At 43.1% G+C, this 14,151-nt stretch overlaps 1 long non-coding RNA gene across 1 annotated transcript in view; it reads left to right on the top strand.

Annotated features, from left to right (window-relative positions):
• Positions 1-13,889, top strand: part of LOC135318637 (uncharacterized) — an 86,546-nt gene extending 72,657 nt beyond the window's left edge. The window contains exons 3-4 of the long non-coding RNA XR_010376923.1: positions 5,268-5,500; positions 13,862-13,889. This is a non-coding gene — a long non-coding RNA (uncharacterized LOC135318637). The remainder of the gene's footprint in view (positions 1-5,267; positions 5,501-13,861) is intronic.
• Positions 13,890-14,151: the final 262 nt, after the last annotated feature.

Here is a 14,151-nt window from a genome sequence, read left to right as displayed (position 1 = left end):
AAATTATACATAATTTCACTTAAACTTTACTGATTGAAGCAACCTAATTTATGGCTTTTGGACATGCACAGCATATCTGCTTTGGCTATACAGAAGATATTTGGCTTTTTATCTATTTTTGTACCTGGTGGTTATCATTTGCAAATCTCAAACTCCCAAATTTATCTCTTCCCACCCCCTTTCCCCTGGTAACCATAAGATTGTTGACTATGTCTGTGAGTCTGTTTCTGTTTTGTAGATGAGTTCATTAGTGTCCTCTTTTTTCTTTTTTTTAGATTCCACATATGAGTGATATCATATGGTATTTTTCTTTCTCTTTCTGGCTGACTTCACTTAGAATGATGATCTCTAGGTCCATCCATGTTGCTGCAGATGGCATGATTTTATTCTTTTTTTTTTTTTAATCACTGAGTAGTATTCCATTGTTTATACCACAGCTTCTTTATCCAGCCATCTGTTGGTGGACATTTGGGTTGCTTCCATGTCTTGGCTATTGTGAATAGTGCTGCTGTGAACACTGGGGTGTATGTATCTTTCCAAATTAGAGTTCCCTCTGGATGGATGAAGGAACTATTGATATGCACTGCAATATGGATGAATCTCAATATGATCATGCTGAACGAAAAGAAGCCAGATAAGGAAAGTGTGCCTCTTGTATGAGTTCACTTGCATAGAGTTCTTACCAAATGAAAAATAAGCTGTGGTGACAGAAAGCAGGTCAGAGGAAGCCTGGGGTGGGGGAGGCAAGGGGATGAAGGTAACTGAACATAAAGTGTTAGAAGGGGCACAAGGGAACTTCGCTGGGGCGGTGGGTATATTCATTATCTTGATGTGGCGATGGTTTCACAGGTATAGATATTTGTCAAGACCTATCAGATTTCACTTTAAATACGTGTATTCTATTACATGTCAGTTATACCTCAATAAACTGTTTCAAAAAATTTAAAAAATAAATCATAAAATAATTTGGGGAAAATAAGGCAATTTCCTTTTTTTAAATTTACAGCAGTTTTTTTTATTGATTTATAATCATTTTAAAATGTTGTGTAAATTCCAGTGTTCAGCACAATTTTTCAGTCATACATGGACATATACACACTCACTGTCACATTTTTTTCTCTGTGAGCTACCATAACGTTTTGTGTATATTTCCCTGTGCTATACAGAATAATCTTGTTTATCTATTCTACAATTTTGAAATCCCAGTCTATCCCTTCCCACCCTCCGCCCCCCTGGCAACCACAAGTCTGTATTCTCTGTGAATCTACTTCTGTCCTGTATTTATGCTTTGTTTTTGTTTGTTTGTTTGTTTTTTAGATTCCACATATGAGCTATCTCATATAGTGGGAAGACCTTCTTAAGCATAAGTGCAAAAAAATACCATAAAAGAAAGAAAATATCAAAAGATTTAACTACGTGAAAATTTAAAACCTATTGAGGGGGGAGGGTACAGCTCAAGTGGTAGAGCGCATGCTTAGCGTGCAGGAGGTCCTGGGTTCAGTCCCCACCTAGTGCCTCCTGTAAAAATTAATAAACCTAATTACCTCCCTGCTGCCAAAATAGGACAATTAAATAATACAATAATAAATAAAAATAAAGAAAACCTATTAAGGAAAAAAACAACACAAAGAAAACTAAAGAGCAAAGGGTAAACTGGTAAAATCCTGACCAGTATGTCCAGACATATGTTCTAAACATATTTAAGGTATTAAGAGTTTTACCAAGTAATTAGAGAACTGAGAATGTACCAATTGATTGATGCGCAAAGGACATGGATAGGCAATTTATAAAAGGAAAACTATAAATGGTTAAGAAACATCTAGAACTTTTTCACTAATCACATCAATGCAGATTAAAATTGAGCTGGGAGATGTCACTCTCTACCTAGTAAATTAACACGCGAATTTAAAAAACTGACATAACCCCATGTTGAACATGGTGGTAGAGGAACTGGAATCCTCCTGCACTGCGCAGCTAAAGGGAGAGTGAATGTGCAACTTTTTTTGGAGGGCAGTTTGGTGGCCTGTATTAAAAGCCCTAATCCTTTGAGCTAGAAATTCCGCACCAGTAGTATAGCCCAAGAAAATAATCCCAACAGAGGAAGAAACGTCTTACCCAGTTTGCAGCTAAGTTCAACCATAACTGACTGACCTTTGATCGTCCATCTGAATCCTCCAGCCCACTGGTGATTCTCTGAGACAGCCCTTCCCAGCTCAGGGCTTGTGCTCTAAACCTCTTGGGGTCACTGCCATCACATCTCACTTTTCTTGATGATTTACATAGCTGGATAAAATATATGTTTACTCCTAACGAATGCTTTCTTAGTGTTTTCAGAAGTACTATCAGTGGATTCCGTGTCTGTTTGCAAATGGTTTGCTTTCCACGTTTCCTCCCCCGAATGCAGCATTTAATTTGACTTAAACTGAAAAATCCAGCTTAATAACCTCCAAATTTATTTGGAATAATTCTAAATAATTCCAAATTATTTCCAAATAATTAAAAATTTTGATATTTAAATTTTAAATCAATGAATTATGTATTTTTAAACCTCAGTGGTATATTTTTAGATCAAAACAGGCATGGCTTCAAGGGAAACTGACTTGTTTGCTACCACATAGTGAATCAAATATCTTTCTAGACTTCCAGTGATTCTAAAACATAATAGAAGGTTGTATTGAATGGAAAACTTTTTGAAAGGCATATAGTAATTTTTATTTTCATGAAATTATTTTTCTGTATTTGAGAGTCAAATGATCTACAGAGAAGCTTCATTAGTAAGATTCTAAAAAGGTCCTATCCTCAGAGAAAATTAAATTTGTGCTGAAGGCTACATTCATTCTCTGTGGGTCTCTGTCATGTCTTCTCCAGGCTGAGATTACAGTGATCCAGGCTGTCCTAAGAATCACAGACTCAGAAGTCGGGGACCAGGTGCCACACCCACAGAGAGGAGGACTGTGTCTGGTCTGAGTTTGTGACAGCGTTGTCTCCGCCGCGACTTGAGTTCGTGGAACTAGTTAGATGGCTCCATCAACAGCTGCCCTGGGGTGCATGTTCTCAGCTGAACAAAGAGACATTATTTCCTGACAAACAGCCCTTTTCATTTCCTTTCACCTTTGAACTAAACTGCTGTAAAGAGGGAAAGAGAGAAAAAAAAAAAATCAGCCGCCCTATAGTATTCAGGCAGTAAAACAAAAATCGAGATAGGAAACGGTCCAGTGTGGTTGTACCGATTTGGCTTTTGGCTACTTGCTAACGGGAATTGACTTCCACCACCTCCCTCTGCCCCGCAGATGGGGTGAAGCTCACAGACCCAGGGAAGCGGCGAAGGTGGGCTCACAGTCACCGTGTGTGTGTGTGTGTGTGTGTGTGTGTGTGTGTGTGTGTGACATACACACACAAAATACTTAATAAGGAAGTCCTTAAAGAAACTTGAAATTGAGACGGCTGGAGATACATGTCATTTAATAATGGTGGTGACTTCATAACCATTGTTGTGCCTGGACTGATGCTGTTATGAGCAATCTGTAAACAGATCTTGCTTTTGTCATTTGAAAGGTGGGAAAGCTGAGATGAGGGAGGTTCCATCACTTGCTCTGGGTCACCCGGCTCATAGGTGACCAAGCAGGGACCTGAATCCAGGTTTGCTCTGGCTCTACACCTGGGCTCTGGGCTATTTGGCCCTTCTTTTTCAGAACTGTCTCCACGAGGCAGGACTTCCGCTTCTGCGGAGGACGTGGACTCTGCTGGCCAAGTGATCAGGGTCTAACAGCTCCGTCCCTGCAAAGACAGGCTGTGAGCTCAGTTAGCAGAGGTTAGTCTCTTCCTCCCTCCTTACCATTTGAGAGCGTGCTTTTCAGTTGTAGTTTTGAAAACAGTAGGTGGGAAAACCTACTGTAATAGAGAACTGAGATTTACCAAGTAACTCCCTTCTCGCAAGAATTTGAAAAGATTTTTTAGGAAGCAATGCTAAGCTTTTTATAGCTGTCATCCATTCTGCAAGATGATTTTTAGACAGGATCTAAAGTGTTCCTACCTTTGACATGTTTGCCAACGTAGGGCTGTCGTCAAATTGAAAGACATTTCATTGTTCTGTGACTCATGTTAATGTGTCAGTATGACTTGTCATTCATTCAACAATAATTCCTGGGCTGAGGATTTTGTGGAAAACGTGACAAGTGGAGTCTCTACGTGATTTTTTTTTTTCTGATGCAGAAGTCAGCTCTACAATCAGCAAGAATTGAATTATGGCACCTGCCAGTTGTTTAGAGCGGGTAAAAGTGCGATACTCTGCTGGTCCACTCTTGTGATGGGGAATGTCTTTAAACTAATGGCAAATGAAGACACAGTTATAAACTGGCTTTGGTCATACAAAATCTCTTCTGTATTGAACCTGCAGTTCAGTATGCATACTGTCTTATCAAATTTGAATTGGGATAGATTTAAAAATACTTTAAAAGTTTTTAATTGAAAAGAACACATATTTTAAAAAATAGTTGACCTTAAAAAGCATTTGCAGCTCTTACTGTGAAGACAAGTTTATGTGCTTGGCTTACATAATCACCAATTTATTTTGACTCGTGCAATTAAAGATCTAGAAATAATGCAAGAATTTGGTAGGGGTAGGGAGTAAATTGTGAACCCCTTAAAATACAAACATTAAAATGTTTGCTCCTAAAGTCAAAATATGAGCTACGTTTTTAATCAGAATGCCAAGTGTCTGCAGCTGTTCAATGAATTATTTTCCATATTTGATGTTGAGATTGGGGGAGTGGGGTAAGAGAGAAAAAGGAGTTTTTACCTGTAAAGATAAAGAGGAATGTTTTGCAAAGTTTGAGCCCAGTCTGTGCTAAGAAAGGCAGGGGGGCTGTCTTTCTGGATGAGAAGTCATTAAACCCCGCAGCCTGTGCCGAGCAGCATGCAGAGAACGGAGGCCCTAATGAGAAAATATCCAGGACTTTGGTGGAGGAAGGAGCCCTGACGTCTGGAAAGCAATGAGTCTGCTGAATTTAGACAAAATAGGATCGAAAGACACTATATCAAGTTAGGGCTCTTCAAAAAGATGACTCATCCTAATTCTTAAGTCACTTTCTAGAAACCATGTGACTATAAGTCACAGAAAACGAATTATTAGAGTCATGATGTGAATATAACCAGGGTTGGACAAATTTCTATGCTGTTAACAAGCCCTGGGTTGAGTTTCTGGGTCACTTCTGCTGTCTTTTGCCTCTTGTAAAATGGGCACATGTACCTTTTTTTTTTTCATACAGGAAGCAGATGACCCAGGTCCTAAACCCACAGTGGACAGCCTGACCCCACAGTCGTGGGTTTGGACTCTGTCTTATATTCCAGAGGATAGCAAGCTGGCTCCTGCAGACCAACTGACCTCCTTTTCACATGACTCTTCTCAGCTGCAGCTGCTGGGTGAGTCCCAATCCAAGGCGGTTTCGCAGCCAAGCCTTGCGTGAAGTACATCATGCGGGTGTCTGTCCAGTCCCGGGAGGTGAGAGCTTTGATCATCTCCATTTACATTTTGAAGAAACTGTCTTAAGACAGGAGGCGGCCCCAAAAGCATCTAGTTACTAACTGGTGGAGCCAGGGCTTGAGCTCAGGTCTGTTAGATTTGTTGAGTTCACACATGTTCTCCCCCACGATTCCAAGGTGGGTACCATTCTACAAAGTTTTCTAAGTGCCTCACTGATGTCTGAACCCCTGCCCAGCTTTGGTCTCCTCCTCTACCTTGAGTTTCTAGCTGAACTGTTACCTGATATGTTTTCTTTTTTTTGGAGTGAGGGTGGGGCAATTAGGTTTGTTTATTTATTTTAATTTTTTTTTAATGGAGGTACTGGGGATTGAACCCAGGACCGCAGGCATGTTAAGCATGTGCTCTACCACTGCGCTATACCCTCCCCCCGATATGTTTTCTTGTGTTTTATCTTCCTCTGTATCATGTGTAGGCTTCTGGGGGGAAAAAAAGCCCATTTCCTTGTTTCCGAATCCAGTACATTGGTCTCTTCCTTTCCTTAGGCTGAGCTGTTTTGTTCTATTGCTGAAATTCACTCTATACCACGTGGCAGGAGGCTCACCTTTCACTCTGCTTTGTTTCAATGAAATGAGATAATGGTTGTTTATTTCTGTTCACTTGTAAGCCCACCTTTCTGAAACCCAGAGCTTTTTTAAAACCAAGTTGTTGGACTTTTAAAATATATTTAGACTCTGAGAGCCCTTGAAGATAATACATAAGATTAAGAGAGGTTCACAAAAATGGATTAAATGAAAGTAACAGCGTTTTCTATAACCTGCTCCAAGGTAGAATGTTAACTTGATCGCACTGGAAAGATCATTCGGAAAGAACCCATCCTGAAGACCCTGTGTCTCCCCACACCACCTCCTACACGTGTAACTGGGATGTAAGGATTTGCTCCTTTGTGTTCAGATTCCCTTCTTATTGAGTCCAGGTGTCCCGCAGAAGGAATCTGGGGGATAGACTTAGGTGTGCCTGTCTGGTCTCACAGTGGACCGTCCTCCTGATCTAGCCAAGCAGACGTGAGGATGTGCTGTTAACTGATGAGCTGAATCAGTAGCGATTTTATTAAGGGCTTTTCAGAATTTCCTCTCTAACTGAAAGTAGTTTCTTTGCTATTCATACCTGTTTTGAAGACTTCTAAGAATTGTTTCAACTGATTGCCAGGTAAGATGGTCAACCAGCCAGGCAAACAGGGCTGTCATTTTGATTTGCGACGCTGTGTTGTGCCGATTGCGACGTGGGATCGCTCGATTACAATTAGATTAGCTTTTGGCATCTCTCCTCTGGCGAGATTTGAGCGCCTAATGAGATGAGGAAGAAGGCGGTTTTCTGCGGGGGAAGGGAGTGGGTGTGCTGGGGCCAGGTTGCTGCCGTTGTCCCTGCGCTCTGGCTTGGAGACTTGTGATTATCCGGCTGCTTCTAGCGCAATACATTTTTAAATCATTTCCCAGGTGTTTGAATTAATCTATGCAAATTATAAATTATATTTTTAATATAAGAAGTTGAAGTGAACGGAAGACTCCAGTTATTCAAAACGACTGCCACTGGTTATTTTCAGAAAGATTGAAAGGATTTCAAAACTTAATTTTCTTTTCTTTTGTTATGTATGCACTTAATTAAAATGTGTGAAGAACTTTGATAATGAAAGACAACGTATCTAATCAAACCTGATATTCAGGTAGAACCGTGTGTTTCCCCACACAAAGCAAGAGCTTTGTGTTAAGGCTCTCAGTCAGTTGTCACCTGATGTTCATTAGATGTGATGTTGGAATAATGGCTCAGTCGTGGAGAGTGTCTGAGGTATTGTAGTAATGTGCCAGAAGTGGGTGGGGCGCAGCTCCACGCTGTCTGGATGGTGGGACATCTGGTTCTGTCTTGCCTTCTGTCTCCAGGGGTCGGGGTGGACTTCTGTTCCATGCCGCTTTCCTGTCCAGGTGTCTGGACCCTGTCACACCTCCCGCTCAGGGCCAGTGGGTGGAGAGACTGCCCTCTTAGAGCGGTGCTCTGCCCCAGTCTACTGCCCAGATGCTGACTGGTTAAGTTAAAGGAGAGAGCCCTAAATTTATGACCATTTAAGGACTTCCTCCTTTAACCCAAACAGTCAGTATTCAGTCCCTGTGCTTTGAGGAAAGTGCCAGGCAGAAAACAAAGATGGCAACTTCCGGAGTTCTCAGCATCATGTAATGAAGGTTCTCAGAAGCCGACTTGCGCAGCCAGCTTTCCTGCTCCTGGGCTGGACAGGAGGGATCACAGGCTGAGAGGGATGGGGAACAGGATGAGGACAAGAGGTCCTCAACCACTGGGACACAAGCCCCAAGTCAGTGCCCAGTCGCCCTTCCCCTGCAGTCCAGTGAGCAGCCAGCAAATCACCTGGATTGTCCAGCTGGAAGGACACTCACCTCTGTCTCAACACAATGAGGGTCTGCCTGGCACCTGGGCTTAAATACACGCAGAGGCAAAGGGTCAAACCTTCCATGTGTAGCCAACTACATGATTGCACAGAGAATCCAGAAAGGGGTAACAGTGGTAAATTTGGGGTTTCTAAGAATCAGGGACAGAAACTGCTAGGATTCACTTGGCGCACCTGGGAACAACTTGTCAAGAACTCTGAGTGGTATTTCATTGTATGTATACTCCGCAGCTTCTTTATCCAGTCATCTGTCGATGCACATTTGGGTTGCTTCCACGTCCTGGCTATTGTAAATAGTGCTGCTATGAACACTGAGGTGCATGTATCTTTTCAAATTATAATTTCCTCTGGATATAAGCCCAGGAATGAAATTGCTGAATCATATGGCAAGTCTATTTTTAGTTTTTTAAGGAATCTCCATAACGTTTTCCACAATGGCTTCACCAAACTGCATTCCCACCAACAGTGTAGGAGGGTTCCCTTTTCTCCACACCCTCTCCAGCATTTATCATTTGTGGACTTTTTAATGATGGTCACTCTGACCAGTGTGAGGTGATAACTCACTGGAGTTTTGATTTGCATTTCTCTGATAGTTAGCGATATTGTGCAAAAAGTTGGGCCTTCCTAATGGCCCCTCGGTGGGAAAAATTCAAGACTCAACCTAGATCTAAAGGTGGGCCTTTCTAGTGGCCCCTCAGGAGAAGGAACCAGAGATCTCTGCATTTCCTTCTCATATCTATTCATGCCATCAACAGACCGATTTTCTCCATAATGCTAAATTTAAATTTCAGAATGAGAGCATCTCATTGTTGCAACTAGTCACCCTTGGCTAGGTTTGTGTAGAGCTTCTGTATCAAGCTACCTCCAGGCTGGCTGGCAGGTCTCTGAGTTATCTGCCCTCGTGGGACCCAAGAAGAGGCAGGAGGGTGGCCTGAGGGGTGGGGGAGGGCCGTCACAGGTGGAGAACATAGGCTCCGTGAGCAGGGAGTAGCTCGGGGCCCTCTGTGAAGCCGTAGCCCTTAAGGAACAGAATATGGCTGTTCTGTATTGAATAATCAGACATCTTGAGGAAAAGAAAAAGACAGTTTTTTTTAATGTACATTCAGGCATTTGCCTTGTTTATAGGCAGTCAATGTGTCTACAACAATTATGATACTGGCATTAAATAAGTCCCAGCTGCATTGATTTTTTTTTCGGTTAAATGGTCTTTGTCTGTAGGGACACCCCATAATACGGCTAGTGCTCAGAGATCCCAGTGGCTCCATCACGTCCCCAGGTGATCCGTGATAGGTGAAAACGCCAAGTACCAAAAATCTGTATCACCCTGCTGCCCTCTAGTGGTGCAATCTAGAGTTCACAGTTACGGCGCTGCCATCACGTTCTACGCAAATGCAACCTTCTGCCCTAATGCCAAGTTTATGAAGCAAACTCTGCTTTTGTTTCATTTAGAGAATGCACCAAGATCCATCATATCATTATACCAATACCTACCAATTTCTTACCCTGGGAAAATCACAAACGAGGCCCATCAAACTCGCACAGAAGATCTTGCATTGGAAACCATGCAAGCTGAGTGTTTTGAACCTTCAGTGCTTTTCGGTGTTGTTAGAATTATCTGATGTAAGGAATGGAACAAAGTTTAAGACCACTGGATCCAACCCAGTCATTTTACAGTTGAGAAAAACAAGCTCCAAGATTTAAATATCTCGGTCGAAGTGCAACAGATAATTTACAGTCGAACTTAGTTTAGAATTCGAGTTCCCTGCCTCCGAGGCTGTGAATCATTCTTTCTCAGAACCCCCATAAGACGATCAGATTTATTCAGTAGGAACAGAGCCCCAGACGCTGGCTGTTGTTACCGAGAAAAACACAGGGAGATACAATGTGGTATCTCAAAAAGGGAAATGAGTCCGTCAGTTGTTCTAAGGAGGAGGGGGCTCTGTACTCTCTCTCTTTCAGGAAAACAGCACAGCTTAAAAACGCCATCTTCTTCATTGATTCCAGAGCATCTTCTGGGCAGAGCAGGAGAGAGGAGAAAGTAGGCTGAATTGGGTAGAGGCAAGAAGGGAAGGGTCTACAAGAACTCCTGTCTCCACGCTTCTGACCCAAGGCGATCTTTCTTAATCAGTGAGTAGGTTACGAGCGAGCGTGGTTTGGCTGGGAGCCTGCCCCTTCCATCCCGGGTCTGAGAGTCTGTGCTATGCGCTGAATTGTGTCCCCTAGTGTACGTCGAAGCCCGAACCCCTAGTGTGATTGTGTTTAGAGATAGGTCTAAAAGGAGATAATTAAGGTTAAGTTCATGGGGGTGGGGTCCTACTGTGGTAGGACTGTCCCCTTCTGACCTATCTCTGTCACCTGAGGATGCAGCTAGAAGGCACCATATGCCATCCCAGAAGAGATCTCACTGGAACTCAACCATGTTGACATCCCGCCACCATGATTTCATTTTAATTTTACAAATTTTGGAAACTAAGGCTCAGAGGGTAACTTACCATCCTTGTAAGTGGTGGAATGACTAACCCAACCACGGTTTGCGCGACTCTGAAGCCCGAGGTCATTCATCCCCCTGCACTGGACTTTGGCCATGTAATTTCTTTACCCACTGCCTCCAAGCCACACCCTCCGCCCCTGCCCCACCTTGAGTGAGCCCAAGGAAGCAATGAGATTCACTAAGCATGGTTTAGTAGTCACCGGAATGAAAGACACGTGCCGTGCGGCCAGTCTTCCTAGTGTGGATGGCTGCGGAGGCCACTCCCTTACTGACTTCTCTGATGCTTTTGCCAGTGTAGACCATCCGTCCTTGAAAAGCCCTCTTCCCGGGGTTTCCGTGATACCAGTTTCTGGTGGCTGTCTTTCTTCCTGTCTAACTAACTGTTCCTTCCTCATCCCTTCACGGGCGTCCTCCACGTGCCCTTGAGTAGCCCTGATGTGCCCTCATGGTATCTGTCTTTTATTTTTTGCGGGGGGAGCAATCTCTTGTACTTGGTGTTATTTGGTTTTTACTACCACCCACATTCTTTCTCTTTCCTTCTTGTCTGTCTTGAAGTCCCTCCTGCGCTTCAGATCCGTGTGCTGAGTGCTGGCTAGTTCTGTCTGGATCACTGACAGCTACTTCAATACAAATCACACATATGAACTTCAGGCATTTTGATTCATCCAATGTTCTGCCTCAAACTCATCTTTCCCCAGCACAGAAATAGCAATGACTTCCCAGTTACCCCAGCAGGAAAACTGGGAGCAGGTTCCAGTGTTTCCTTGCACTCTGTCTCCCTTACCCGGTCAATCATCAGTTTCTGACTAATTCATCAATTTCACCTCAGTAATCGCAGACTCCGCCCCTTCTCTCCTTTCCGACCACCGTTGCTGTAGCTCACAGTCTCTTCATCGCTTGCTTTTATGAACCTCCTCATCATCTCCCTGCTTCCATTACTGACACACTTAAATCTCTCCTATGACAGCTGGCCTGAATATTCCAAAATGCAACTACGACCAGTTGCGAAGGAGAAAACTGAGCTTCTAAAACAGGGGGCATAGGGTCCTTATCATTTAGTCACTGCCTTTATTTGCAGCCTCATCTCCAGTCACCTGGACAGCAAGGGCTATTTTCCAGGGCTGCTAAATTTTTTTTATAGTTTCTTGTTTACATAGCTTCTGTTGTTGGTTCTTTATGCGCTTTTCTCTGTCCATAACGCACTCTCCCTCCAAACCCTGAGCCATGACCCTCGCTCAGCAAGAATAATACCTGTAATTACTCATTTTTTTCAAGACTCAGTTGAGGTGTCACCCCCTCCAGGAAGCCTTCCCGAGATCGCATGAGGCTGGGTGTTCTCCCTCTGTGCTAACAGGATCCTGAACATTCCTCTGCCCTCGGACCTACCACTTTGTGGATGCTTGTCTGTCCTCTCTGGTGTTCCCCCACTTTTTTAAAGCCTTCATTACACCACTTCACTCTTATGTTGTCTTACATTAGTACCTGTTTTTGCCAGCTGGCGGAAATCTGAGGAGGATTTTTGCTTTAGAAAAGAAGGTGAAAATCGAAAATAAGGCCCAGTGTTTGCTTTTCAGCAGCCGTTAAAGGGGCAGCATGCTCCCGGGACAGTGAGAGGAATGCCACCCAGCTCCTTCCCGGAAGAGCCACACTCAGCATCTCAGCATCCTGCCGCTGTAGCTTTGAACTGCCTGTGAGCCTCTGCGCTTCATCTCGATTTATTCTGTGCATCTGTTAGCAAGATATGTCCTAAGGCATGAGGAACACCTAAGAAAGCTCCTAAGGGTGTGCCACTTAGTGTAAAACTAGACATAACTAAGAGTTGGGATAATGGTAAACAAAATAAAGACATTACCTGTGTCCGCCATTCACACTGCTTACACCAGTCATGGAGAAAGTGGAAAATCTGTGCTTGAGTGGATTGATGGGTACACAAAGCGTGCTGTCCTGTGAAGTTACCTTATACTCAAGGAGAAATCAGTCAGCCTTTTAAATAAGCTGCAACGGAGAGCCCTGGACGGCGGTGGTGGAAGTGTCGTGCGCATGGCAAAGCTAGTGACGGTGACTGGATCGGTGTTTGAGGAGAGGGAGGCTTCATGGCTTGAACGTCCCTGGAGAGAGTGCTTCAGCTGATACTGAAGCTGCTCAGAGTCCTCGGAAGAACTGAAGAAAATAACTACCGAGAGTAGTTAAATAAGCATTTAACCATGATGATGGAACTGCAGTGTATTGGAAAAAATTGCCAAGGAAGAGATTTATTTTGATAGAAGAAAAGCAGGCTCCGGACACAGGCATCCAAGGACAGGTTTACCCTAATCCCTGTTATCAATGCCACTGGTGATGCTGTCCACACCTCCACCAGCGTGTGGTTCAGGAGATCCCACGGCACGGAAGGGCTTTGGGAAGGCTTTTGGTAATACACTTCCTGCAACCTAAGTGCCCATCGACAGATGACTGTCTAAAGAAGTTTTTGTGGTATACACACACACACACACACACACACACACACACACACACACATATACACACAATGGAATATTACTCAGCCATAAAAGTAATGAAATAATGCCATTTGTAGCAACATGGGTGGACCTAGAGATTATCATATAAAGTGAAGAAAGTCAAAGACAAATATCGTATAGTATGTCTTATATGTGGAATTAAAGAAAAGTGATACAAATGAACTTATTTACAAACTCGAAATAGACTCAACAGACATAGAAAACAAACTATGTCTACCAAAGGGGAAAGGAGTGGGAGGGAGGGATAAATTAGGAGTTTGGGATTAACATATACATATGACTATATAAAAATAAATAAACAACAAGGACCTACTGTATAGCACAGGAAACTGTGTATTCAGTATCTTGCAATAACCTATAATGGAAAAGAATCTGAAAAAGAATATGTGTAAGTACAATTGAATCACTTTGCTCTACACCTGGAACTAACACAACATTGTAAATCAACTCAACTTCAATAAAAAAAAGAATATGCTTCCTGTTGTGTTTCGTTCACATCCAAGCAGTTGGAATATCCAAGTGACTGTTTCTGAGTACAGGTAACCCTTGAACAACAGGGGTTTGAACTGCGGGGGCCCACTTTCAAGGAGTTTTTTTTTTTTTTTTTTCAGTAAATAGTCCTGCAGTCCTACATAATCCATTGGGTTGGATCCATGGACGCAGAACTGTGGATGGAGAGGGTGCTGTAAAGTTATACTTGGATTTTCCTACTTTTGACTGGGCAGGGTGGGTGCCCCATCCCTGTGGTTGCTCAAGGGTCAACTGTGCATGAGTGGATACCTTACTCCTATTGCTGAAAAATACCATCGAGAAAAATACCTGGATCATAGGTGTCTTCTGATTGTTGACACTGTGCTGGTCATCTACCTGTCATTCCCGGAGATGGCGATAACATTCCTGTTGTGTTCTTACTGCAGAACATGAGGTTGGTGCTGCGGCCAAGACCTACCAGCCACAATGAAGTCTTACTATTTGCAAACTGTGATGCAGTTTTATTGTAAGTGCCATCGAGAGAGAGGGCAACTTTGAAGCATCGTTATGAGAGATCTGCAAAGACTACCATGTAAAATCGGCCACCACCAACCTTGGTGAGGGTGCTCTTCATAGGCTAGTGGTCTTGAGAGATGAGTTTTGGAGGAAACTCTCCCAAGGAGTGAACGATTTTAGAGCTTTGAACCATCAACAATAAATACGGCCACAGTGGTTT

Source organism: Camelus dromedarius, chromosome 19, assembly GCF_036321535.1.
Source record: "Camelus dromedarius isolate mCamDro1 chromosome 19, mCamDro1.pat, whole genome shotgun sequence".
Classification (NCBI taxonomy): Eukaryota; Metazoa; Chordata; class Mammalia; order Artiodactyla; family Camelidae; genus Camelus; species Camelus dromedarius.
Note: the sequence above shows the minus strand (reverse complement) of the source record. Positions and strands in the feature narration are given on the sequence as shown.